This window comes from Anarrhichthys ocellatus, unplaced genomic scaffold (genome assembly GCF_004355925.1).
Source record: "Anarrhichthys ocellatus isolate YVR2014 unplaced genomic scaffold, GSC_Weel_1.0 scaffold2, whole genome shotgun sequence".
Lineage (NCBI taxonomy): Eukaryota > Metazoa > Chordata > Actinopteri > Perciformes > Anarhichadidae > Anarrhichthys > Anarrhichthys ocellatus.
Genome location: NW_022280032.1, coordinates 13,968,700 through 13,994,961, shown reverse-complemented (window position 1 = coordinate 13,994,961; position 26,262 = coordinate 13,968,700). Strand labels below are relative to the sequence as shown.

Below are 26,262 nucleotides of genomic sequence, written 5' to 3'. Positions count from 1 at the left end.
CTCCAAAATGGACATGGATGTGGACAGCAGGGCAGACATCTGACACATGTGGTTCTCTTTATACAACATTGTGTGTCCACGCATGTGCACGAATGCAGTAATACATTTTGGACTGACCATATACATCTGTGCAGACCTGGGTGGAGATGACATAATATTGTATAATTTAAGCCATATAATTTGAGTTTCACCCTTCTTCACCTAGAAATTGTTACTTTCGTTGCCTTGCCTACTGTAATCTAAGCCTGGTTCGTTGCACACATCTCAGATTTGTTCTTTGATTCCTATAGATCTGTTATAGACTTTTTTCACAGCAGACATTTTGGCCTGTCATGACAGGGAAAACACAGGTGTTATTAAGGCTGGGCAATAATTCAATATGATGATTCCTCATATAATGAAATAATTTACAGAGATATTTTAATACACAATTACGTCTTCCAAATTAAAATAACAAGCACATACTAAAGTTTCTTAGGACATCTTATCACTTTGCACTTAAGTTCTTCACTAAATGATAAAATACTCATTTGTCAAGTATTTAATTCACATACATACAAGAGTATACAAAAAGAAAACATGCTATATTGTGATGTATTTTATTGTCAAGATATAAATTAATCTTGATTGAAGATTTTGGCCAAATTGCCCAGCCTAAAGTGTAATTGATTACATTAAGAACAACTTCATTCCATTTAGGTGAGGTATTTTCAGAGTCCTGGTATTGTGCATGCTGGCTCACTGACGTGGCTTACTGGGGCTCTTGATGGCACTGAAATGGTTAACACATTCTATTTTACACCTGTGCTGTTCCTGCTATGAGTCCAAGTAAAAAGGTCTGTTGAGCCCACTAACAGATTCCTGGGCTGGAGACACGGTCAACCCGTCAGAGCTTAACGGTAAGTAGGATATGAATAGGGACGTCATCTTCTTATATAGCTAACTAGCTTCCGAGCTACACTTTGAAAAAATAATTGGCAAAAAAGCCTGGATGAGTTAAATGTAGCTGTTAAGTTGAAATTGCATATTCAATCTGTGCTATAGGCCTTTTTTCTGCAGACATTTTGAGTTGTCACAGTGGGAAAATTACAGGTGGAACTAAGCATATTAGTGATGGCTGTGTTGAATTGTTATGACCCAGTTAGCCATGTCAGTGAGCCGGCACGCACAGATCCAAGGCCCTGACACTGACACACCTAAAAAGAGAACAGCCATTATTGATGCTATTTGTTACACCCCTGCTTTTCCTGCTATCAGCATGTCAGAATATCTGCTGTGAAAAAAGGCATTAAGTCACATAACCCTGCTGCGGTGGAAAAACATGATGTTGGCATAACATCTCTCTACAACATGAAATATGAGTTTCAGAGTTCATGCTCTTTTCATGACAGTTACTGCGTTGCCTTGCAGAATCATAAATTGTCTCCAACAAATGACTCTTATGAATAGAGTTATCCAAATCTTCTTTGCATGATATCGTCTGAGTGGAAACCCTGTGCAGCTGTTACACATCCTGTTAATCTATTTTTTTTCTTGTTGCGTTTCTGTGCAAAACTGCGAACTCCGAGAGTCCCCCAGCTCATAGATCACATTGACTGTTTAGATTAAGCATAGCACTATTTGGCCTTCACAATGCAACCACATTCCAGCAGGGTTTTCCCCTTGCTGCATTCATTGAGAAATGTTTACCTTTACACTCTAACATGCATGGGTGGTCCCAGAGCACGAGGTTAATGGACATAAGTTGCAGGTGCTCTGCTGTGTGTACAGATGCAAACTCAAAAACATAGAAGTGCCGAGGTGTGAAACAGAAAACCAAGCTTAAATACTAAAAAAGAAGCTGGCTATTAGTTTGCACAGTTTTACCTTCCACTGTGAAGATGGTTATAATTTACATGAAACCTTTGGTATGTGACACAATATGTGGCGCAGATGTTGAAGAGCTTTCGAACATGAACCAAAAGCATTTCTTATGTCTTTCTGCGTGAGTGTTTTGCTTGTATTCCTCCGCATGTATTTAGGTTCATCACATTTTTTTTTAATAATTTATTCTTTTGTTGTATTGTGATTTACTCTTGATGCAGGATTATCATCTTTATACATGATCAGTCTATTCATGATGTCACCTTGTAAATAAACAAACCACAAATGTCTCTTTGCTCGTTGCTGGTTTGATTGTGCTGTGATTTAAGTTGTGTACACTGGTGATTTTTATGAGAATCTGCACTTCTGCTTGTCTTCCTGCTAGTATTTTTGCTCCTATCAAAAGAAAAAACTGTACACGTGACCTGTCGGAGGTTCGGGATCTTTCTTAAGGACAATTAACTGGGGCACAAAATGTAGCTTTTGTCAACTTGAACCTGGGCACTTTGCGCGTGCTTTTAAAAACATTTACGATAACAGTTTCTGGATTCTTTTACAGCCAGTATGATCATTAAGGGGTTAAGTTGCAGTTTTGTGTAAACTCACTTGGTACATCTAATGGATATAAAGGGTTGATTCATGCTTTTGTTTAGGATATAAACATCTTGTGGCTACTTTGTGATGAGTCCTTGGCAGTTGGTTTATTTGGTTTAAGATCTCTTTTTTTTAAAGCGTCTGTACATTTGCATGTCTGGCTTTGATGGTTTTGAAGTCTGCGTGACTGCCTCCTCGTTGACCATTGGGTCTTAGTAAGCGTCTTGAACTGGCGGATGATCAATTCTTTGATGACTCTCGTTAAGCTGTGTGAGTCATGGGAAGGAACATGGTGCGATGCCCAATCTTAGTCAGCAGCCATTGAAAAAAAAAAAAGTCTGTTATTCTCTGCAGGGTTGCTGCATCCACCTACACCCCCAGAAATATGAATAACGTTACAAATGGTGACTTACATAGACACATGTCTGGTAAAAATAAGCAGTCTTGGAAGTTCCCAGAGACACAACAGGCATTACTCATGGTCTCTCTTCTTTGGTTCTTTTGTTCTTTGGGTGTTTTGTCTTTTATTCTCCTTAACTCTGTTCAGGTGGAGGCCACATGTGAATTGCAAAGCTTTGAAGCTGTGTAGGATTAAGCTTGTCTGGCTAGCTGGATTCAGGTGAAATCAGGGCATGGCACTGCTTGGGCCTCTGACTTTTTCTGCTTTCTAACAGTTGTTTTTCATCCAAAATGTCCATGCAAATACAAATATGTTAGGTAAAAAACATGAATGGAGTTTAAACATTTTGATAAAATGTCCACACAATGAACATTTTAACCAATGCTTGAGTATGGTGATGATGGGTAGTGGAAATACAGTTTTGATGTTGATGATGAGTTTGCAATATTTCTCACATCATCCCTGATATTCCCACTATGCTTTTAAAAATGTCAGATGGCAAACAGCACTGCATGCACTGTTTATGAGGCACTGTTGTGCATTCATTTGGACAGGACAATATTTCTAAATGTCTGGCTTTATTGTTATCTTCAGACAGCATGAAAGATGACTAATACCGTCTGCCATACAAGCAGAATCACAAATTGTCCATGACTAATCAATTCTGGGAGGCTTTCTATTTTAATTGTAAGTGTGTTTTTGGTTATCTGATGTTTTGCCAGTTTATTCCTTTCAACCGATGCGATGAAAACACACCTCATTTGTGGTATATTTCTTACAACACCTACACATGTTTGCATGAACTTGGTTTTACTGTACAACTTATATGTCAGTTTGTGTCTCTTCTGCATACTTCATAGGCTGCAAATAGATGCAAAGGTGCACCATTAACATTCGCTTCCTATAGCAATTTCCCTGTCCTTTAACTAAGTCGCCAGGTTTAGGCGAACACTGTGAGAATCATAGTTTAATCCAAGCTTCTCTGTTTAATTCTTTCCAGGAGGTGAAAGAAGGCCTTTAGTGGTAAACCTCTCATAGCTTGAGTAAGAATAAACAGTAAGCATTGTGAAGAAATAAATACAACTGTAATAAAAGCACTATAGAGGAAGTTTTAATATGCGCTGGTTGTTACTTTTCTATTTCCAACTGAAAGTGGAGAACTGCTCCAATACCAAAGGCAATCACAGAGGAAAACAAAAATATAGAGTTCACAAAATAGCCTCAGAAATACCCTGATTTATTTTCCAAGACCACAGATTGACATTTTATGAACTGTATTTACCCTGATCTACTCTCTTTTTTTTGTTTATAGGTGGCATCTCTTTCCCACAAAGGCTGACTGACAAATGACGCAATCAACGGTAGGAACCACACACACCTGGTCTAATCCTTTTAACTTTCTAACTTGTGACTTACAAAGAAACAATATCTTTTGGGTTTAATATAAAAATGTCTTCCATGGGTGAAAATTTGTCTGCATCTTTTTGTCCACACAATAACGCCCATCCCTGACCACAGCCAATAGGGGATAATGCATGGTTGACACTTAGCCCCCCTCCCTGTGAGATGTAAATCTTGTTTTTCTCTGCTGACCACCATGCTCCCAGGAAAAGATAACAGTCTTCCAAATGACACGGTTGTAGACTTCCGATTACAGCCCTGTCACTTACTCTACCGACGTGTAAACACATGATGGAAAGACAGACAGAGTGAGAGAGACAGTTAGACAGAGAGAGGTGCTGGGGTGCGTGGGTTGCTTTTTGTTTGCCTCCAGATGTCAGACCTTTGGTTAGAAGGGCTAACATAAAACAGTTAGACATAATGCCTTTAGTTAAGCTGTCTCACTGCACAATCCATTTGGCTTGCAAGGGGCTGAGTAAACATAAAACATGAGTAATTTCATTATCGAGATGTCATTACATTGTGTTTATATTTTGCTTCTGCTTTCTTAATTGTTTTCTCTTGTTGAAAGCAGCGGCAGCATCTATGGCTGTAATCTGGAAACTTTCTGAGTCACATACTGCAGTGGCTCCTTCAAAAGATGTTTAAAATGAGTTTTAAATGATAACTTTTTTTATTATGGCATTCTAAATTATTATCACCATAGTTTTAGCCGTCCAGAGCGTCTTACTGATCCTATGGCCTGTGAGAAGACAGTCCTAGCGTTGGCTTTGCTCTTGGCCTCCTGACCAAAAGTGTGATAATTTTAGACTCAAGTCTCTCACATGGTCTGGAGCAAGGACGGCATTTGGAAATAAACTTGGAATTTAGCTTAATTGCAGTTTACAGATTTAGGAGGGGCAGCGTTCTCTTCTTTATTTTCTTGCATAAATAGAGAGTGACTGGAGGCCAGAGACATGAGGTTTCAATGCCACAAAAGAGGTTAAAGAACGTCAGAGGCAGTGAGGATACTTTTGAGCCTGGCTCCTTCGCTCTCCCTCAGGCTTAGCCATTCTCTGCCCCTAATGCAGGATCCTTCTCTCTACTCACCAAAGTCATCACATTTATTATTCCCCCAGGCGTTTAGGTCTCCGCAGTAAAACTAGACTGTTAGTGTTTAACTGCTTTATGCACAGCCAAGTTACAATGTTGTTTTTCAGCTGTTAATTTCTGTTGTAGTGTATTCGAGAGGTTTCTGCTGTGAATTATCCCCATTATGCTTCAGCAAGATCTCTTAAATGCAAATGATTTGGTCCTCAAACTTTGACAGCTTCTCCGCACACACTTTTTGGGTCCAGATATTTCCCATGACCTCATTACCATTGTGTGTAATTGCTCCCTGTCGGCTTTTTATATCTTCATAATCCTTTCCATTTTTCGTAAAACTGACTCCCTTACCTGATGAAGGTATTTTTTTCTGTTTGTTCACTTCTGTGAGAATGAAAAAAATTGTGATGAACATTTCAGGATATGTTGAATGATGTAACAGCGCGGTGGGATTTATAACTTATGAAAATGATATCATGGAATCATCAGAACTAGGGAGAAGATGTAATGGATGTGTTTCAGGTGAGGTTCCAGGGGACAGGACATAAACTGTGAACCACTACAACATATCAAGAATGTCCTCGCTTCCGCACTTGCTGCTTGGTCTCCGGGTGTGAATGATGGAGTATCTGAGCCTCCCTCATGATCAAAGTTGCTGGGATGCTTGAGATTACATCGAGATAAATCTAACATTAAAACACAGAGTTCAAAAACATTTGGACCCTTGTGTTATTGTAAACCTTTACAGATACAAACACACACTAGAATACATATGTACACTCGCATGTATGCAAAGGCACGCACACGTTGGAAGGAAAGCCCTGTGCAGCCAAGATAAAAGCCATATTCAGGAGACAAATGATGAGAAAAACGTTCATTATTGACGTGCTCTGCTGGAAAGTATGCCATCCAAACTGCAGCATGTCCACATTAGCTAGAGGCCATCACTGCCCCAGACCTCACTTCAAAGAGGAGGCAGATCAAACTCAAGAAAACAAGACCTCATCATGGGGCGTACATCACTGTAGAATAGGGGCTGGTAGACGGGTATCTGGGTGATGAAGAGGCTTGCTGGAAAGAATAAGTAAGATTCAAGAAATGAGACCATGGGCCTTGGGGGGGATAGGGTGAGCATGTAAGCTTTTGAGTAGTCCCAAAGGATAAGCATAAAACAGTGTGTGATTTGGGGCTGAGTGATTGTGGGAGGTAATAGTGAGTAACTGGGGAGTATGGAAAATGTGTTTTGTAGAAAAACAGGAAGAAGGGAGGAAGGATGGAAAGAATGAATTGTAGAAATGATTAATTTCCCTGGTGGCAATTTTAGGTCAATTGATAATCTATGGGTGTAAAAGTCCATGGCTGGATTAGTAGATCTGGTGTGAATAAAGTACTAGTACACCTGTGGATGACTCATTAAAGCTGTTACCTCCAGTGGTCTCCAGCTGCTCAATCTCTCGGGCTGTGCAGCTAAAGATATTCTTTGTTGAGTTACATTTTTTTTGTCAATTTATCAATTAATTGATTTAATCGACAAATCTGTAAAACTGAGTTTCTCCACAAAGAATTGTACCAATGCACCACTTTAAATTAAAAAATTTAAAATAAGCATTTGAACGACTAATCAACTAAAAAGATCGAAGTTGACTTTGACGAAAACAACTGATTAGTTGACTAATCGATTAAGAGGGGGCAAAAACCTCAAGCTTAATCATTAATTGACAGCACCAGATGATGGATATGTACGTAACTAGTTTGAGACATGTTTGGATCTTTAAGATCAGCCAAAGTGAAAACGACACTCTGCTCCTCTCCACCTAAACCTGTTATTACACTTTTGTAACTTTTGTATTGTAATCCGTACCTGTCCTGTTTTTGACATCTGTAACTGCAGCGTATAAGCGTCTGTCATTCCAACATTTCATCTGTAGTATTTCATGTTTACCATCCAGAGGAGGCTTTTTTCAGTGGAGTCCGTTTAACCTGTCAGTGTGATGGTTGGGGAACACCTCGCAGAAGGAATGGTGGGAGCCACTTTTGAAACTGTGTTTGTACTTCCTGTTTACTAGCCGTCCTCTCCTTGAGAGCATGCTGGGTGACTGACAGGCCAGAGTGATCCTGGGGGTCACGAGGCGTGTAGACCTGTATGGTAGAACCCAGTGTCATGACCGGACTTGCAGGCTGACATTTCAGTCTAATGTTTGCTGGTGACTGACATCTAGTTTATTAGTGTAAGAGGGGTGGGATCTCTGACCCAGATCACATAACACTTTGTGACTAATCAATCAGTTACACTTTCACTTTTCTGAACTGTGGCACACAGATGAATACTTCATATCTATGTCATCATAAAACATACTGTGGATTTTTTTTTGAATACCCATAACCTTCAAAATATCCAAGGACTAATCTAATTTTGTGGAAATTCACTCAACTCAACTGAAACAGTATTGGCATATGTTATTAGCACTGTAAATGTTTTGTTCAGAGTGAATTTGTTGTTTCAACTTTTTCCATTCCTTTGAAATTCAACACAATATAAGAATTAATATTTAATATAATATTTTCACCGCTCTGTAAACACCTGTTAACTAAATATCACAACTTTGACAGATAAGTTCCCTTTGCTAAAAGGTCTCCACCATGCTTCTCCAAGATCTGACAATCTGCTGACGCACATGGGTTTCAACAGAGCACAGGCATCTTATCCATCCTGCCAGGATATTCCTCAATTCAGGTAAACAACACGCAAGCGCTATTTTTTCTTGTTCCCCTGAGATCCTCCAGAAATACATTAGCATGATCAAGGGTGTCCAGATGATTTTTCCACAAGCTCACTAAATACTAGAATTTGAATCATCTCAACCAAGCCAGTGGGTTTCTTTACATCCTAGAAATAGAGCTTTATGAGGTTATTACTGAGCCATGTGTGAACAAAAGTCCAGCGTTGTGGTCGTGTTTGTAGCGTCACAGGCTGCATATGTTTAAAGGGAAGCCCAGCCCATGTTTTAAACACTGCTGCAGGCTAATTAAGGATTGTGCATCCCAGAGATGACCCCTCGGGCTCTAACCTCACCCTCACCCAAACCCAACAATGTTCAAAATTCTTCCACTGCATTACTCAGAGCAGACAGTTAACTCATGCATAGTTTTAAACCAAGAGTTAACCCTTCGCTATAAACTTAAACAGGTCAATTATACGTCTCCAAAATTACAGTCTTTATGCAGCTTTGATTTTATGAACTGCAAGATGACCACAGTGAGTAACACAACAATGAGAGCTGCGTTCTAGTGAGCTGAATGTAGCAATGTAGAGGAGGAATATAATGATTACCTAGACATATATATCATTGAAGTGTGCCATTTTCTTTAGATATTTGAATGAATGACATGTAGTATATGCTGTGTAAAGCTATCAAGTTTAGTCACTTGAGTTACACAAGTCAGTAAAAGCCACTGCAAGACAGTAGCTTCAAAGCTTACTGCAGCACCTTGACTATGATAGGAAGAGCCGACATCATTGCAAATGTTTAATCACTGAAGATGTCATCGCAGCACATTTACAGCACATAATCTCCTGGATGAGTTTGTCCTTGTTGGTAATCAATCATTTAGTGACATGACAGTAATGTAAATGGTCTGTGCAATGAATCGCTATTGTTATACTGTATGAATGCAAAACTCCGAAGCAAATGAGCTAGAAAACATGCGAGTAGAAGCAGTGATGTCGACAGTATTTTGTTGTGCATTGGTCACATTTTCTCAGTAAGGCAGCTCTTCTATAAAGCTGTAGAGAAGGTTTAGACAAACATCGTGTGTCCGTTTCATATTCCTGGCCAACAGAGACCGTTCAGGGTTTTATAAGAGCTGAAGTAGATTATCTCGGTTCTCTGGCTTCCCACTTTACACTTGTGTACATTACAGACAGAGATATACCACAAGCCTTATAAATGATGTATTGTAGGCCGTGTTATTTATATAAATCTTTAGTTTTACATCACAGCAACGGTAGAAGAGCAGAACTTTATATCTTTATGCTTCAAAAATGATATTTAGCATTTTACCTTGAACAATGCATGTGACACCTTTTCTTCTCTTCGTTATTTATTTTGTTTAAAGTTTTAGAGTTAAGTTTAGGATTTTATTGTCATATACACATATATGAAATTTGACTTTTGCATTTAACCCATCCCTAGCTTATTGGGAGCTGAGAAGCGCCGGGGGAGCAGTTAGGGGTTCAGTGTCTTGCTCAGGGACACTTCGGCACAGGGCACGTAGCAGCCAAGGATCGAACCGCCGACCTTGCGGTTACCGGACAACCCTCTATACCCGCCCCACATTGCTGTAGATCATAATTTCATAATTTCACTTTCTTAATTCAGGAAACAATCTTGCAGCCCAAACCAAACTTTAAAAACGTATTAAAATGTAAAATGTAAAATTGTACCGCGGCAATTACTGGCTTTGAAAAACATACTTTGAAGCTCATAGCTACTGTGCTACTTTGCCCTCAAGCCCTACACATTACCAACTGCAAATGTGTTTATTTTGTTTCTTTAGTTGCTGATTGGGATTACATAATCCTCCTCTAAAAGCTTTTAATCACAATGTAAATGATTGTCTTGAAATTTTGTAAATATCAATTTGTGATATTTAATTTTAAAATGCTGTTTCTACTCCCTATTACCACTTACACTATCAGTTACCTTGACCTGTAAACCTTCTGCAGGCTCCCCTTATCTTGCCGTCAATCATCTCCTTAGATAACATGATATCAACGATACCATCAACCCCAAGCTAGGGCTTGTTGAGAAATCCCTGTGAAGCAGTTTTACTCCGAGTCACTCTATATTGCTTCCAGGGTGAAGTGAGATCATCACCAATTTCTGCACATATCCAGGGACATACATGTAGACTCACAGCCACAGATACAGTACACAAACACACTTACAACCACATTTATCCATGCCGGCTCATTGTGCTGTCCACACCTCCAATACTTTCTAAGTGAAAGGAGTATGTGTTAAGGCTAAGGCCAACAGTCTGCCAAACTAAGTATTCGCATGTCATGTCTGTCTCTCCCTCGTCACAATTTGCCCTCAAGCGCTGAGATGACAGTGTATTATTCAACCCTTTTTTTTTTTTTTTTTTAGAAAGAAAACAAAATGAGGAAAAAGAACAGCTTTGTTTATTTTTCCAAATGTGATGAAGCTGATCAAAGAGATGACAAAGTGAATGATCTGAACAAGACTAAGAGACCCCTTAGTCACCTTACACCTGACTGTTACCAAACAGTAACAGAGCAATATTTTTGCTCACCTATAGGTCGTCATAGTGGAAAACCTGTGGTCCACAAAATAGAACTACAAGACTGCACACACTGTCCTCTTCACTTGCATTCAGATTTGCTATATTGGTACCATTGGTACCAAACTGTGGTGGAGCGTCAGGAAGGGCATCCGGCGTAAAAAATATGGCAAATAAAATATGAGGATCATAGAAATCTGATTTCCATATTGTCCCGGGTTACCAACTATAGATTGAATAGATGATCCGCTGTGGAGACCCCTAACGGGAACAGCTGAAAGAAGAAGGAGACATGCAGGTAAAATGGAAGAAAGGCCACGCTACTGAACATGTCATGTTTGGTCTTATGCAATAATATCTTTTAATTAAGGTGTTCCTCAAAAAAAGGAGTACTACTATTGCTGCTGACTGACCACTGTGGCAGAGGAAACTGTACGGTGGCCCTGAAATAGACATGACACAAGCAGCGCAAGCATGCTGCTGAAGCTTTCTTTATTGTTTGTTTGATGAAACTCATGTTAAAAGATCAAATGAGCTTCATCATTTCCCCTGCATTGATTTATTTAGCGTTGCGTCGAAAGGAGTCAGCTGAGGTGGTTCGGGCATCTAATTAGGATGCCTCCTGGACGCCTCCCACTGGAGGTTTTCCAGGCACGTCCAACTGGGAAGAGACCCCGGGGAAGACCCAGAACACACTGGAGGGATTACATCTCCCAGCTGGCCTGGGAACGCCTCGGGATCCCCCAGAATGAGCTGGAACATGTTGCCGGTGAGAGGGAAGTCTGGGTCAGCCTGCTTTGCCTGTTGCCACCGCGACCTGACCCCGGATAAGCGGAGGAAAATGGATGGATGGATGGATGGATGATTTATTTAGATGTGTCAGTGTGATGTTGAACTCATTATCAAGCCTAATATACTGCATATGGAGAAATTGTCTTGATAGAGTGATGACAATATTTCTTTTACAGTTTCACATCAGCAATATTATGCAACTATTTTATTTGTCATCTGACTTATTTACCCAAAAAGTTGTTATTGTTGACCAATTCAATTATTACCACTACACGCTCACTGCTACTTTGAAGTAATTGTATTTAACAATTAGACAACAATGATTTGTCCCATAAACAGTTAGTTGTCCCATAAAAGACCACGTAAGCAATACAAATAAACAAAGTCTCAGTCATTTTTAAATTCTACGTCGTATTTTCTACTCTATTCTCACAGTATTGTGCCTTGAACTCTGTGCCATTATATAACCCCAGATGGTTCTCTGGCGCCTCTGCTCATCTGTATCATGTTCATGAGTCCAGTCGGCATACACACCAGAGCATGCCGACATGCCTTTGATCTCTCTCCCCTCCTGGGCCTCCTGAAATGTTTGAGCCTCCTCAAGCTTGTCCAGCCTGGATGCATCTAGCTGGATCTCTTCCAGGTCTGATGGGGAATGGAACTCTACGTATCTAATTCACTGCATCTATGCAAACAACATGTCACCCCAGGGGTAAGCTGTGGCACTCCTGTTAGCTTCTCAGGTAGATCTGCATCCACGAGCACTTGTGCACTGGAGGTCCTGAGTGTTGTCTCCCTCTGTAGGCCCCCATTCCTAAGGAATGCCATTACCTGCCAGCTCCTTTCACAGCCTTTCAAATTTTGACTCCCAGTATTTCACTCCAAAGGCAGAGGAGCCCTTGAATCTGTGACATATGCTACACTGTGCATACTCAGATCTTTAGGCATGGTGTTTTTGGGGTTTGGCTATTTGCCTAAGGCGGGTCTTAATGATAAGACGTTTGTGAGATGCATTTAGCTGTGTTGATAGACTAAATACCTGGTGAGTGGTGTCAAGAGGGGTCAATTCAATGAATTATTGTGTCTTTGTATCTGTGTCTGTTGATAGGCAGACACACACACACACACACAGACATATTTTATATACGTATATATAAAATATTGTGTTGGCTTTACTCTGTTATGCTCTTGTCGTGAGTCTCAGTGAGAGGAGGTTGGCTTGACTCTCTTGTTTTGGATAATTGTACACTGCCGAGGTCTGTGGTCCCCTTCTCTGTCTCCCTGTGGCCTAGGCTGCAAGAGTCATATTTAGGTTGTACATCCTCATCCTATACTGTCTCATCCCCAGCCTGTGCGACACACCCTCACAACTCAGTAGGGGGCAGATAAAGTGACAAGTGGTCCGGAGGTGCTTTAAGAAACGGTTCTAAGCTACTTCAATACTTGTCTTAGACTTCTCAGAAGTGTTCAGAATCTTGTTTTGTAGACATAAAGTTGCAAGATTTGGTTACATAAATGTTTTTTTAGGGAATTTATCTAACCAAAAATATTACAAACCATGCTGTAGCTGTGCTGGTGTTTTTTTATTTTTATTTTTGTAGGTTGTGCTCTACTTTTCTGTAGTTGTACTTTAGATGGTGCAACTTGAGTGCAACTTATGTTCTGTGTTATGTACTTGTTTAGAATGTCCATTTAATGAAAATAATGAACTGAGATTGTATTATATGAAATATAAGATTAAAGTAGTGACACAGTGTTCTGTTTGAGCCAAAAACAACAATGAGGGGAAAAATCCACTGCAAAAGGGCTGCATTTGTGGCGGCGTGTTGCTTCAGCTATCAGTGAGACAATGAAATGGATTAGGGTTAGGTAAAACGTGAAAAGTAAAACCATTCTCTTACACAAGAGATCTGAATTTTGTCCCCCTTTTGTGTTACTCGTCTTTCTTGTCATCGGCGTAAGCATAAGTAAAAGATGCCCTTTCATTTGGTGCTCAAATCTAGCTAAGCTACCAAGCTAACTGACCTTTAATGAGTCCTGCACTCAACCCTTCTCTTCAGTTCACCTACACTTTCTATTGCTCACCATTCCTCCATCTGAGCATATGTGTATGACTGAAAAGGTGTTGAAGAGGAGGCTTCACTTCAGCTCTGTTCTCTTGACAGTGCAGGCGTTTTTCAGAGCATGAGTCATGAAGATGGATGTTGAAGTCACAGTAAATAAACTCAAGTGAAGTCATAGCTCGACTATAGGCACCACTCTTAAAATCAAAATCTATAAGTGGTTACATACAGTAGATTCTTGAAAGGCTCAGATGTGGTGTGTGTGTGTGCTGTAGTGGGATGATGCGTGACTCTCAATCCACTACTTGCATCAACTCGAATGCCTGTCTCCTGCGGCAAATGATAGTAGGAGCAGGTGTTGCTGCAAGCAAAGGCTCATGGGAGAACTCTTGATTTCTCTGGCTCAATCGCTATTTTTCTTTTCTCTCACTTGCCCTCAGCTTCTCTCTCACATATGCACTTTCACACTAAAACTCCCTTATAGTTTTTTGCCTTTTAGTTTAGTCATCCAGAGAAGAATTTATTGCCACTGGGCTTGGATTCCAGTCATTATCTGCCGAAATCACCCATGTAATGCACATGCATGTTTTAGAGCTAGAGGGCTTCAATTTTGTTTTTCTTCACCTGTAAACTGTTTATCAGGGAGGACTTTTAGTAATGCATTATTCCATGACGCATTTTGATTATATTCTAATTCAACATAATTGATCCGTGAGTATGGAGCACATAACGACGTCAGAATCATTATGTAAACTTCAGGCTTTTATTCATAGAAGCACCTGCCTGGAGTTTGTGATATTTAGACAGTGAAGAATGACAGAACAGGTGTTCATCAGTATGAGGGAGAGATGCTGCCAGAAAAGTAAACGCCCAAGACCACACTAGACATGGAAGATCTGGATATCATGTGGGGTTTTGGGGACTAGGTGGCACTAAGGAGTGTGTGACTCAAACTGGGAGGTTGGTCCTTCGGTAACAAAGCCCAAAAAATCTTTTTTTGTCATTAAGATTTTTAAATCACTGACATGTTTCAAAGCTCAAGCTCGGCTGATTCATTTTCCAGCGATTTCACTCCATCGCTTTTACAGGAATGTATTCCCCTCCGCCATTGTACAGCAAACCTCACTGGTGATGACTAAATGATTCTGCTTGTTGTGAAAGTTTCCAAACCTCAACTTCGTGAAACAAAAACCCACCATTTTCCTCATTTTCCAATCACCATGTCATCCTTTACATTCCTTGTCATGCCCCCTGTAGATGCTCGTAAGTCCTACTCTTAACTGGAATTGGGATACAGAGTTTCCTGTGAGTGTGTGTGTACACCATTCATCATTACAACAATATTTCCCCTCACTTCAGGTCCTCAGCAGCAGAATAAGTAATGATGTTCGAGGTTAGGGGTCGTAATAAAGTCCACACTTAAAGCTGGGGTTGGTAACCTTATTCTTCAAAAAAAAAATGTATATTTGTAATCAATAAATCAAATGCGCTGACAAAAAAAATCTGGTATCTCTGACACACAGGACTGTAATAAGCCTTTCCAATCATGTCATCCAGCCCATATGAAATGACTGGACGGGCTACCTGCCTGTGTGCATTCTCCCTGTGCATTCATTGCTCGTCAGTATTCCACAATCTGCCAACTTGACAGCTGTGAGTACAAACAAATAGCCATGTTTGTCGTTTACGTTCAGTAAGATGTGTTTGCCTTCATAATGATAACTTTGGGGGAGTCATTTTCCATGACTTTCCTTTGAGTGCTTCCAGCAGGTCAAAGTTATCAATATTTAATTATATACCAGATGGATTGGCACCAAAGTTATAGCAGTTATGACACTGACTAGCATTCATAGGTAAACACATATGCATAGCACATTTAAATGTGCATATGCAGGCATGCAGGCATGCAAGCAAACGCAGTCAATCACACAAAACCATGAAGACTAAAAGACACAGGTAAACTGTGAATGCTGACATTTGGCATACTGGCCTAAATATGTGAACAGTTGTTAGGTCTTATCACATTAGGATCCACGAAAGATCTGAATCACTCTTTCAAAATGCTGCGGAAAGAGGGATAGAGAAATGGGAATGTTTTAACTTGATAAACAGGAATTGGGAAGACTCTGAGGGAGTGAGGGGTGGCCATCTAGCAGAGAGGAAACTGTGCCAGATTCTCAAAGGCTACTCTATGACTCATGGGTCAAGGCCCCCTTGCCTGTAAACAGGATTCTTCTCATAATTGTATCACTGAATCACATGCTGCACTCTAACAATTTGCTCTGCTTTTTTTTGGTACAATCTGCATCACTTTGATTCAAGTAGTACTAATCTCTCAGGGAGTGTGGGAGAGATGTGCAGAGAGTCAGAAGTGAAGCAAATGATGGTAAACCCGTGGAGGAAGGAGAGGGGGAGTGCATGTGAACCAAGTTTGGCATGTTGAGGATACGGATGACCATTGTTGTGACATCCCATGGGTGGTGATACAGCTGGGTCTAAGCTGGTGATTGTCATGATGATGAATCTTAAATGTATCATGGTCTTCCAGTACAAACTCTTGCAGGGCTGGGATGTGATGTGAAAGCTGTTGTATGTCGAGATCATGGTTAGTGTGTGAGCACTGCTCTGGTTTATCTCTTGATCAAACTGGACTGGATATACTCTTCTCCTCTTGACCCTGTAACTTTTTTTCTCTACAAGTATAAGTTAGGAGTACATACAGTAATGAAGATGAGGATATTCTTGTGAATTTAGGACAGACTTATGTCTGACGGCATGCATTAAACAAAAATGCAAGCACATTTCTCTTTTTTTCTTTATACTCTCTTCCTTTTCTTCTGTGACAACATGGCCCCTGAAGAGACTCCCAATGGGTTAGCCTTTTAACGGACACATTAGCCACCCAATAAGCGAAGTATATTCCTCCCATTCTGGAAAGAAAGTGTCAAGGATATTCTATTAAAACCTTGAAGAGAAAAGTGGCGGCGACCAGTCATCCAGAATCAGAATCAGAATCAGCTTTATTGGCCATGTATGCGTACGCATACATGGAATTTGTCTCCGGTTTCCACTCCGCTCTCAATGTACATACAATACACTATTTTACAATAAACAAGGAAAAATCCATGAGCTGACCTGTGCTTTTCCCAGAATCTTCTATTTTATACCTTCAGTAGACCATAGATTTATAGTCTCACTTTAACTGTTCCTGAAACCAGACTACAGTTGAAACAGCGTGGACTCCAAAATGATTCCTTCTTTAGCCTAACAGTGAGCTCCATACCACACACACTGACAGCAGGTGTGTCTCCCTCATCATACAGCTGCCCACCAGAGCATGAGAGTGAGGCAGAGCTGTAAGGATAGAAAGGCACAAAGAAAGACTGAGACAGAGAGGGAGATGGAGAGAGAGACAGAGAGAGAACATTTGATAAACAGCAGACAGACTGAAGCAAGAGCGAGAGAAAGCAAGAATTAAAAGAGAGAGAGAGAGCGGTTGGTTTTGTGATTGGCAGAATCTCAAAAAAAGCAAAAGAGGTTTTAGGAAAACTTTAAGAGCCTGGTAAAGAGAAATCAGTGGAAACGGTGTAGTGTTGAGAAAGTTCAAATTTTAGTGGAGCAAAGTGTTCTAATCTTTTCTCTCCTGAGGGCGTTTTTGGAAACCTCTCTCATCAGTCTGGGCAGGACTCGGCTATCCCTCTATGCCTCCCTCCTTCCTCCGTTTTCCCTCTGTCATATTTCACTGCAGCAGAGCGTAACTAGAGCCACGCGATGACTACAGGTTGAAAAGTGAGTGAGAGAATGGGAGACTGAGATCAAGGAAAGGAGAGACTGACACACACCTCACATATTGGAGTTTGGATTCACTGGACAGCCCACAAAGGTGAGGTGAAGGGAGAATCTTTTACCAGTTTATGAGTGTTCCTTCTGCATGAGTGTGCATTTTCTGTGTGCATGTGTCTTTGTTTGCTTATAAGTAAACATGTCTTTAGGTGGGAGTGTGACCATGATGATGGTTGAATTAGAGCATTGAGCAAGCTGCTGCATGCAGTGGATCTGTTTGAGCTAAGAGATTTCTTTGAAATACACCTCAATGAAGGCTTTTATTCTGTGTGGCTTTGTGGCACAAGGCTGTGCCAAAGCACACTGACTGTAATCCTGCGGGCGTAATAATAATAATAATACTAATCTTTATCGAAAAGTTTGGCACGCTTCTCCTCACACAGCGTTGCCAACAGTGGCGTGAAAAATACCTTAAAACGTGCGGCCCGATCGGGAATAGTGTGCTATCTATTTTTCGGAGAGATTCGCCCAGCGGTTTTCCCGAAAATCCCAAAAAACGGAGCAAAATCACCCCATTGACTTGAATGGGGTGATTGAATGGGGTCATTTTGATAGCTAGCACAGTTTTCATGAAGTCACAGATTAAGTTTCAGGAAAATTTTGTGTCTGTTTCAGATTTTATAATGGGTGTGTATTGCATGGCTCGTTAAGAGCTAGAGTGAGAGCATAACTGTCAGAGTGGAGCTTGAAAATATTCTGTAATTTTTCCAAACAAATTGCTCCAGCTCCCACAATTTTTACTCTTTATACACCATGTTGGACATGAACTCCAACTAACTGCTCCATTAGACTTCATGTTAAATCTCACCACTAATTTCTCAAAGAAAGCAGACGGTACCAGTTTTGTCTATTGCTCTGGAGCTCACATTTTTAACACCACAAACATAAAAAACACATCAGCGCGTTCGGCAGAGTCTTATCTTTCTCACGGTATCCATATTTTGGCACTCAGACTTTTTCTTAAAATGAGGAAGGGGTTTTGTTCAAAATCACTGTTTACTGTAAAGTTTCGTAATCAGTCTGCCTCTAACACCAGGTGCTTCCTCACCATGGCAACCAGTTACTCTCTCTCTCTCTCTCTCTCTCTCTCTCTCTCTCTATATATATATATATATATATATTACAGTCATTCATGTCTTAAATATTTTTAGAGACCCCCCCCCCCCCTCCTCCCATTTCAAAATAAAAGCCCCAGAGTGGGAATTCTAACTGGAATGCTTGTGATGAAGCCTGTCATGAAGCCTGAGCGTTTGCTCCCATAATTTCCAAAGGCTTCTCAAACAAAGATGTTTATGTCCAGTACAGAAATGACGGGAGCCATTTGTGGTGCACATGTATGTATCTGCACATGTGTTTGTTTCTCTTTGATTTAGCTTTGATTTCGGTCCCTTGGAGATTTGTGCACAACAGCAAATTGTTCAGCTGTGTCAGCAGTGGACACCTAGTGAAGGACAGAAAGACAGACAGACAGACAGAGAGCCAAGAACTCATCTGGCCACAATATGGGCTGCCTGCACATTTTGCTGTCACATTTAAAATTGCTGAATTCCTTTTGTAAAAGTTTTTTTTATTTGCAACCGACATCAGATGTTGAGACAGTGATGAGAAGCAGAAAACAGATGTAATAAATTGATGTAAGAGCATCTGCAGAATATGCAAGCATGCATGCATTGCTTTCAATATACTTTTAAAATGTGAAGTAGTAGCTGCAGTGGTGGTTTTGTCCTGCACTTACCTGCATGCTAGAATACTGTTTACACTTTGCTTGTACATGCTCTTATATTATGTTCACACCTCAGAAAGTTATATTTTTTTCTCTTCTTCATTACTCATTCAACCTCAGATTGCATTGTGGTTATCTTGCTTTGGTTCCAGCCTACTGATGACAGCTCAGAGCTAAGAGCGTCCAGGGTGTGGCTGAGGGACCTAAGGGTGGGGCTCAGGTAGAGCAGATAGGGAGATCACCGTGGAATGTTTGAGATTCCTCCACAGGGCTGCTTCTGCAGTGAATACACCCAGCAAACCAACCTCCGTGCTCCCACCCAACCTCTCTTCCCCTGCCTCCCACCAGGCCCCCCACTTCCCTTCCCCTCCCTCCCTACACCCACTGCTCAGTGACTGGAACCTGCTCAGTCATGCTAGTCTGCCTCCTTGTGCCAACCTAACTACCACACACATTAAAAGATGGAAAATCGTCCTCAGAGCTGCCAAGTGTGGCATTCCCCCTTTGAGTGTAATGCTGTATTTTGCCAGGTGTGCCTTCAGCATGTTTGATTAAAAGAGACAATAATATTACAGGTCGTGAGTGGGACTTGTTTTCTGTTCTTGAATCTCTGAGTTATCGATTAACAATTCAAATCCGACAGCTGTCATACTGATCAGTTTGACAGTTTGATTGATATGTTCCACTGCCAATGGAAATAGGAAGCAGGTGTGAATGTGTGACTGGTTGAGGAGCACCAGCAAGGCTATATACCATGTTGTTTTATCTCAAGGACAAGAATAAAAAGTTATATTTGCACATGCATGCAACTACGTGTCTTTCATACATCAGAGGACTTCACAACATAAATCCTGACGTATGGTTTTATATCTTTTCAGAGTGCAAAGCTAAAAAATCTATCATAAGCTTTTATACCCTTTTCAATGAAAGCACCATTCAGACTAAATGAGAATGAGAGGGGCAGCACAATTACAGCATCAAGGATATATGTTATATATGTTATAACAAAATTATAACAAATTGCTAGATTTGTCCATCAGTCAACAATCGGAATCACATGCCCATTATCAAAGGACTAGCCAAGTATTCCCTTGCAACCTTTATAGGTGAACTGATTTATGAGATCGGAGACGGCAATCCAGGTGTACAATGTTGCGAGCCAAAGGTGCCAGATGCAGATTCCACCGAGAACAATAGAATGGACCCAGGATGTTTGACATAAAGTTCGTGTGCACTGGTTGCTAAGAGAAACAGAAAGCTAAAGGTGTCACTGATAGCCAAGGGAGCAAATCCTCAGCCCATTAGCGGGCTTGCTGGAAAGTGAAGGGTGTGACAGAAGAGGGAGACAGCAAAGAAGTGAAAGAGAGTCCCCCGTCCAGCTGTTTGACAGCAGTGTTGGCCTGGTGCATAGAGCGCTTTCAATGGCCCATGCTGCTGGAATGAAAACCATATCAGCGCTGCAGACTTTTTACCTCATATTACTTCTCCCCTTCTTGCTCCTCCTCCTCTATCCCATACTCCCTTTTCCCTGCCTTATGGCCTCTATGGGTCTGGTCCGGTTATGGCATGTTTTTCATTACTTACAAACCCTGATGCGTGCCACTTTTCTGAAACACTCTTTTTTCCTATATCTTTCTAATGCCTCCTTTTACCTTCCTTACATTTTTTTTTCTCTCTGAAGTTCACTTAATATCAAGTCAGTGTTGTTTTCACACTCTAGGCGTCACTATGAAAACATTTCTGTCAAACTGCCAATTCAAGTATGATGGGTTTTTAATTTAAAAAGCAAATCAATTCCAGAAAAGATGTTCCAGGTATAGCACATACCGAACCTCTTGTGCATGTGCATATAGATATGTGCATAATAGAGATGTAAGCACACTGCACAGAGCAAGATACACAGTGCATTCTCACATGTAGGAAAAGCCAACACATGCGAGTCCTCACTTGCTGCCCTGCATTTATCAATGCATGCAACAACAGTACAATGGGAGACCTCAGTATGCCTTCAGGGATTACATTTGTCAAACATTGACTAATACCTCAGCTAAAAATGTAGTGACACATTGAGGTGTTTTCAAATATTCCTAGGTGTTGTCAAAGTGCAGGAATCAGGCCATTGGGTTCACTCAAATAAGACAAAGTGAAAAATCTTCCTTATCTCAGGGAAATGATTATGCAGGTAGGCACTGGTCTTTACAATGTCAATGATTGATTAGACAGTGGCAAGTTACTGTGAAATACCAGCAGCCAAAAGCAGTGAAATACCACGTGAATTCATTTTTCACTGCTAGTAGGTCAGACTTAACACCCTGTGTGGCTGTATAAAACATTGGCGTACGATAACAGAGTGTGTCTTTGAAGAAAACAAGCATAACAGCCAGAGTGTCTTTGAAGCAAACAGCTGAAGGTTATTCAGCTTGTTGAGTGTACTGTAAAGCGCTGGGCACAAGGCACTGTAGGTTGTGCGTGCACTCTCTTTCTGTTTTCTTCAATGACAAACATAAGAGCATCATGTCCTGGTCGACCAAATAGTACCAAATCTAGTTAGATGCAGGAAATCAAAAACAAATGGCATTAACCCACAAACATAGCTGGAGTGCCAAGTCTCTCACAGACCCCGACAAAGCATTTCCTTTCAGATAAGTGTTTCCTCTGCGCAGCTGAAGCAAAAGATCTGAACCAATTTTCTTTGCTCTGGCTGCCCAAAACCATTCAACAATTCAGCAATTTATATCAACAGTACACCCTCATATTTTATTCAATGTTAAGGCCACCTCAGCTTTGATCAGTTGCCATTTCATTGTGGCTGGGCTTTACTTTAGTAATTTGTATGAGGAATGATTTTTCTTCCTGGCTTAGGTTTATTTCTAATTCTTCTCATGAGCTCTTCCTCAGCTTGTCATAAACCTCCTCCAGTAATCTCTGTTAAGATTTGTTTAATGTCTCTTTGCTTTGGTTTAGAGTATAGATCACTGATAATACTGTAAAAGAGATACCCAATTTCATTCTGATCTTTTATGTTCTGGCTACTTCACATAGCAAGGAATGATTTAAACCTGTTGTGTAACAACAGTTCACTCATTCAGTTACGAGTGAAAAATGTTCATCCTATGAAAAGGAAAATGCCTTTGTAATGTCAGGGTTCTGCCCACGTCTATGTGAGTTCAAAGCATAAACGATAATTCAATGTTTGTCCTCTAACATGCTGATGTTCTGAATATCAATTCAGAGCAATTGATGGTTTCTTTCTTTTTTTAGCAAATGGATACAGCAATATAATTTGTGAGTGATATGCTGTATACTGTGAATGTAAATAGAATATATGCTGTATGTTATAAAAACATTTCAGAGTATGCAAGCACCTCAGCCTTTAAGCCTGAAGCACCAAACGATCAGCTGTAACCTTTACCCTATCTCTGCACTTTCGCTGCATCCTCAGAGAACCAGGGGCAGAGGCGTGGAGATAATAATGCCCTGTCAACTGACATGACATTTAGCTCATAACTTACTAAATGAACCCAAATTCCAGTTTTGTTTGATGGACAAAATATACAATCTCCACCCAGTTCAGTGAAAAGATACAAGCTGGACTCCAGATTTAATTCTCCTGAATTAGATGCAATCCCTTTGAGATCGTAAAGCCTCGAAGCAGGGAGGGTTAGCAACGATGCCAAGAGGGGATGAGGCCAGAGTTAACACACACCAGAAGTAAAGCACAGCCGCACACTGTGCAGACACATAGTCACATACTGTAACTGTACACATGCACAGGCACTCACAGGCACGCGTATACAATAGGAGCAAGTTGTCAATTCAATCAGACAATTCAATTCAATGGGTAAATGCTTATTTTTGTGAAGTTGGGGGAAGAAGTTTTCCCAGCAGCTAAGTCCCACTGGGAGTGTGCTTACTAAGCAGAAATACAAGCATGAAGGATGAGAGGGAAAACTTCAACTTTGAACTTCTGGCCATCGTCCTTGCCTTTTATAAACCATTCTCTGAGTTAACTTCAATGGTACACGATAGAGAATAGAGAATGAATTAATAAAGGAAAGAGATTCCTAAAAAAAGCATGCAGTGGTGTGCACCATTTAATGACTGTGACTCAGGTTTCCTTCCATGTGTGTATGAGTACATGTGTAAATGTGTGGGTGGGTGCATATGTGGACTTGTGGTGGCATGGCTGCATCTATGTGTCTGTTGTGCGTGTATGCATGTGTTTGTCACAATAGTAAAAGTCCTTAACTCCTTGTGGCCGCAGCTCTGTGGTCACATGGACTAGATGAACTCAAACGTCTCACACACACACACAAACATATACTCACTCTGAACACCTCGAGGTGACTCCCCATGGCAGGGGGCCCAGTGTGTCACAAAACCACACAGCTGTACATTCCCAGACTCTGAGAGTGGGATTAGATTAGCAAAATGGAGCACTTGCATCTGTAGGCGATGGCTGTGTTTTTGTCTGGTTGCATCTGTTTGTTTATCATAAACAAATGATATGCACATAAACCGGGTCTGTAAGACTCATGTCAGGTCAAGGTGTGTGGGAAGGAACACACAGCACTGGCTGCATTTTTATTAGATTATGTGAATGTTCTCCAGTAAACTCCCATAGGTCAGCATTTTATTGCTGCGTAAATGGCTCTGTGTGCCACATGCCCGTTTTAGCTACAGTAGTATATCATTTTACACTGAATGGCATCTTTGATTGGTAGTAAATTATGTATGGCTCCTTGCTACCGTAGTGGCCGCACAATATTATTTTTTAGTCAGTTTTAACACTTAACTATAAGAACACTGTTAACAATTGACACTGTAAATCGTTAGCTTGCTTGTTGTTCTGTAAGAATTCGCTTTTTAAAAGTAGTTTTCAGCTGTAAACTCACACCTGTACAGTGTTGGAGCAGTTTCATGTCTACACTACTGTATGATATATATGTGTACCAGATTTCTGGACGTTGGCATCTAATGCGAAAGCTAAATCAGAGTCAGCAGGTTCACTTTTATTCTTCAGGAGCATGCTACCCGATGCGAGGGTTTAGATGAGCAGATGGAGAGTGTCATGACATGCTCAGTGTTTTTTGCGTCACTGCTTGGGATCAATTTGTCCCATAAAGTGCACGTCAAACCTGGTCATCAGTAGCTGCGTAGAGGCTGTAGATTAAGAAATAATACAGCAGTTGTTTCCAGCGGCGTTGTGATAATCTGATTATGGCTGCCAGGCATTCTAATGAGAGTCAATATCAGCTTCAGACAGAGCTTCTGCGTGTTAAGGAGGGCCATAGTGCATGAAAGCAGTATATTCAGCCATATTTTGGTGAAGCCAAACTGACTGTTTGGAACATTCTGAGCATATGGATGGAAAGTGTTATGCTGCAGGAGTGGTTTGAGAAGCTTCTTTGATTATTTCGATGCTTAATTTCTACCAGTCACTTTTCAAGCCTGCAGTAGTGTACCCAAAAGATAGATTTTGGGTTGAGTATCACTTTAAGCACAACATAGAGAAAGAATGACAGGGTGCAACATTTTGTTCGAGAACATTTTTTATGAGGATGCTTGTGTGTGTGTGTGTGTGTATGGAGATAGATTAAAGCAGTTTATGTATTGTCTTGGCATAGATAGTGTTAAGTGTCTATTAAAGTGGTATGGGATGGATAGTGTGGACGGTGGGGAGAGTGGGCATATTGTGGATGAGTCTGGTGCTGACAACCCAGTGAGCAATTGCAAGTCCACAATAACTGCTGAAACTACAACCGAGCATGAGAACGTTGCATTCAAGTTCAAAGCATTGAAGTGTCGGAGAGCGAAGGGTGGCAGATGCTACAGAGGAAAGGAACAGCAAATAGGGACGGGGTAGGGGTATTGAGTAAGCAGTGATGTGCCGAGGGAGGGAAGAAGAGCAGGATGCCACCATCTGTTAGCCACATGCACACCCCACAGCAGTCACATAAATCTCAGCCGAGCTCAGCAATGCAAAGCTGCATTCCGCCAGGCTAAACGTGCACTGGCTAGCTACCTCAACAGAAATGTGCTGCTCATGTGACGTAGCCTACAGATCCAAGCCATACATTCAGCATACATGTAGCCAAATCGATTACGATGAATAGATCAGGACACGAAAGAAAGTGTATTGGAAACAATTTATCCACTGGGGAATTGTGATATTGATGGGCTGCTGTAAATTGAATCACCAACTTGCCAGCTTGTAGAGAATTAAGACAGACTTGGTAGAACAGTTACGTAATCTTTTTAAATGCGCTACTGTCACAGTAGATGCATGAATTATAGCTCCTAACTATTGGCTAGAAATCTGTAGGAAAAATACCGCAGCTAGGCGATGGTTGATTTAAAAGTTGTTTATAAAGGCAACATTCTTCTGTTCTTCTGGTGTGGTCCCTTGGCCCTCCTCTACACTAGGAACAGTGGATGTGCAAATACACAGGGCACACACAGACACAAGTTACAGGTCACCAAGGGTAAAGTCAACCTCAAGCAGGGGGACGTGTGGATGAGTTGGGTGTGCATGTGCTGTACAGATAGGCTGGAGACTTGCAATGGCGATTCTTCCAACCAGCCTTGTTTTTTGGAGGAGTGGCTGTGCAGCTTCAATGTCAACGTCACATCCCGTGCCTTTACCCCTCTGTTGACTAACGTACTGTGCCATACACTATATTAATCATTTCAACATCTGCGTAGCCCATGGAAGTGTGCTTTGTGTGTGTTGTGTCGGTGTGTGAGATTGAAATTAATAAAACAAGTCATTACCCCTGACTGCTGATATTTCAGCCACAGGCAAAACAGCGGGGAAATTGGTATTTTTAAGATGTTTCCCAAAAAGGTGACATAACATAAAAGTTATTATCTTAGCAGTAGTTTGTTCTACAGTAGTTAATTGCACTTCAAATCAGTAGTGCAAAAATCACCAGGAGTAGTACAAGAAACAATTAACGTAGTCCGCTGTTTGCATTTTGTTTGTCTTCTCTTCTCGACTCTTCCTGTTAGCAGTTCAATAGTCTACTTTACAGCAGAATAATAGTGATGCAGCTTGACTTTATTGATCGTCAAATCTCTGATGTGACTTGTAGTTGTGAGTGTGTTCTTTGAACATCAGCTGCCCTCTGAAGGTTCATAAAAAGAATCCCCTCTTCCATAAAAATGACAAAATAGTTTTGCCAAATCAGTGG

General features: G+C 40.9%; 1 protein-coding gene across 5 annotated transcripts in view; it reads left to right on the top strand.

Annotated features, from left to right (window-relative positions):
• The window catches only part of LOC116388513 (protein BANP), a 223,354-nt gene that overhangs the window by 142,923 nt on the left and 54,169 nt on the right, over positions 1–26,262 (top strand). For all 5 annotated transcript variants that reach the window (XR_004213075.1, XM_031856491.1, XM_031856482.1 and 2 more), the window contains one exon: positions 4,170–4,218. The gene's annotated coding sequence lies outside the window, so the exon portion shown is untranslated. The remainder of the gene's footprint in view (positions 1–4,169; positions 4,219–26,262) is intronic.